The 3,081-nt window shown below is 39.8% G+C and overlaps 1 non-coding gene across 1 annotated transcript; it reads right to left on the reverse strand.

Moving 5' to 3' along the window:
- Positions 1–2,348: 2,348 nt before the first annotated feature.
- On the reverse strand, positions 2,349–2,512 carry LOC115869995. The gene has a single exon (XR_004046469.1). It is a non-coding gene; the product is annotated as a U1 spliceosomal RNA (small nuclear RNA).
- Between the last annotated feature and the right edge of the window lie 569 nt (positions 2,513–3,081).

Raw genomic sequence — 3,081 nt, forward strand, 5'->3', positions numbered from 1 at the left:
CTGTTATGTAAGCAACAATATAAATGTAAAACAAGTAAAAACTAGTATGCAATAATGTCATTGCCTTTTATTAACACCAGGAAACTAAAAAGTAAGTGCACCAATACTCATGCTAATTTCCATTCAGTTATCCTCTTGAAAATGGTCAATTTTTTTTCTCGGACAAGGAGACTATCACAATGATTGGCTCCCAGATGAACAGGTATTCAATATAGGGATCTAAGCAAGGACTGCTCGAACAAGATAGTCTTGGTGACCCAATGGTGAAGCACTCGGCTCCTAACTAAATTATTGGTCCCAGCAGCGTCTCCATGGAAATCCTGTGGAGCAATTACAACACTCTGTTACACAGAGTCACTATGTGTTGGGACCCCGTCCCCATCATACAAAACCAGCAGGTAGCTAAAGAAGAGCATGGAATCTAGATTAAAGGAAGACTCATTAACCACCTGTGATATCCAGGTGACACAGCCTCACCGATGAAGATGATGTGAAGCACTTACTGATGAAGGTCAAGTACCATATCCTTCAGTCTGAAATATTACACTGGAGAAATTAGTCTTCACAACTGGAACAATAAACAACATCATGGTAAATTAAGAACTTTAAGTTGATAATGATTTCATTCCACTCATATCAATAACACTGTCCACTGGTGCCTTAGAGGTTAGACTTGTTTCGGAGTGTATTTGATCTGCTAATTCCAAAAAAGGTACCTATTTTCCTCATCAGCACTAGTTTTTGAGATCCAGAACGTAGCCCACTTGCCACTCTTCACCATGCTCCCTCATAAAAAAACCAAGATATTTTAATGTAATATTAGCAAGCCTGAGATAGAGGAATGCATGTTAACTTTATTTAAAGGAGTTTGTATTGTACTAACTATTTAGGCCAAGTTATACTTTACATGGTGTCCTTTGATCCGAAGATGTATTTGGACAGCACAAATCACATTAACTTGGAACTTTCCCCAAGCATCATTTCACCTTTATTAGGAACTAAGTAGCACGTGATGACCATTTTTTATCTTCAAAGAGGACAGAGAAAAGTCATTGGACAATAACTAAGGAGGCCTGATGGCACAGCGAGTTATGTGCTTGTTAAGCACAAAGTCAGCGATTCAAGCCCACCAGCCATTCTGCAGAAGAAACATGAAACTTTGCACTTCCATAAATATTGACAGCCCCGGAAGCCAACAGAAACTGTTCCCTCAGGTTGGTATCTGTCATAATTAACTGACTGCTGGTGAGTTGGATACAATAAATATTTCTGAAATACAAAATGGGTCTGTCAGAGTTCAAATTCCTTTATTAACATTTAAAAGTGCCAGTTGTGGTGTAAGATGGCATGAGTGAGTCCTTTAAATGTTTCATCGGCTTGTTGAAACATTTCAGTGGGTATTCCATCAGTTCCTGGAGCTTGTTTTTGGCTACTGCCCTCAGTGCAGCTTGGACTTTTTCTTTCAGCAACACTGGTTCATGCCATCTCTTGAAATGGTTGAATATTAACTAGCTCTTTTGGTACAGTGACTCTGTGTATTCTTTGTATCTTCTTTTGATGTTTCCTCCAATATTTTTCCAATACAATCATTCAATATTGCAACATGAGGTTTGCATTTTTTTCTGTCCTTTTCAGAACTAGAAACTTTTAGAGAGAGGACAAATATAAATATATATGACTGTATAACCAGACATTCTCTAAGACCTTTTTCAAAAAAAAACCAACTCATCAAAAGAAGAATGATGAACACCCCAAGTTTCTCTCTCCTGTGAGAACAGAGATCTGAATTAGACACAACATGGCAAGTCAGAGGCAGAAGGCTCATGCAAAAAGCTGCAAAGAGTCTACAGATTCTTGGCTGCCCTGACAGGACTCCGTTATGCAGCCCCACCCCTCAATGTTCTGGATTTAGACATTGAGAGAAAGGACTCGGTGAGCAGACTCCTTGCTAGGTACACTGGTATGGTCCTTGAGACTTAATCTAATCCCGCAGAGGACATAGCCACTTCTTTCCTAACATAGAGGGGTGAGTCAACTTGGGGGTGGGGTGGAGTGTGAATCAGATTGAACCTTTGTGGGGAATACGGCCATGAACCTTTCTGAAGTTCATTAACTTCCTGAAGCTTTAGAGTTGACAAAGATGCAGCACACATAGTGGAGACCTGTCAACTAGGGAGGATTTCAATTAGCCTTGGGCAACAGGCAGATTGCATGAATAGGTCATTCACCAAAGACAGCATCCAGGAAGCCAATAATCATAAGAAATGTTTGTAATAATTAACTAAAAGAATTGTGTTTTTCCTTCTTTTGTTCTTTCTTCTTTTTCTCGTTTCTTTCTTTTTCAATGTCAGGGGAGAGCGCAAATGCAGTCCCCCACTACCACAAATTATGCAGTCGAGTTTCCCACATTTGGGGAAATCGCAGGGGACAGCACACCTGGAGTGCAATGGATAAGCCTCTCCCTGGGAAAACCACCTTCATGATCATGGCATCTCCCCTGCCAGGTAAGTATTGAATTGTGTTTTTTCTTACTGAGGTGAGATGCCATCTCATCCTGGAATCGATAGGGAAACGGTAGAAAACAGACCGCTAGAAAGGATGCAGACAGGTTAGAACACGTACATACTGCTGATGAGATTGCGGAATTGTACAATCACTCTGGAAAATGAAGTGATTCCTTAACCAAATGCAAACAGAAGTAGCATAGGACTCAGCAAGATCTCTGCTTGCACAGACCCAAAAGAAACAAAGAGTAAACCACGAACACATACATGCACACTCGTGTTTATCACAGTGATCTCCACATCACAAAAAGAGGAGCACAAACAAAAAGCCCACCTGTGGAGTAATGAATAATTAAATTCTGGGACATACTTATAATGGAATATTGTATATTTCTAAAATATTAACTGGCAAATACCTCAGGACAAGAATGATGTTGGAAGACATGTTCATCAAAGTGAGTCAATCTCTTAACGAAAAATACTTCAGGAGGCCACTATTATTAAAGAAAATAAAAGAAAGAAAAGAGATTTTGACTCCTAAACAAGCAGACTTAAAGGCGAGGTCAATCTATGGCAG

This window comes from Echinops telfairi, unplaced genomic scaffold (assembly GCF_000313985.2).
Source record: "Echinops telfairi isolate 266 unplaced genomic scaffold, ASM31398v2 ScPeMD7_70;HRSCAF=299, whole genome shotgun sequence".
Lineage (NCBI taxonomy): Eukaryota > Metazoa > Chordata > Mammalia > Afrosoricida > Tenrecidae > Echinops > Echinops telfairi.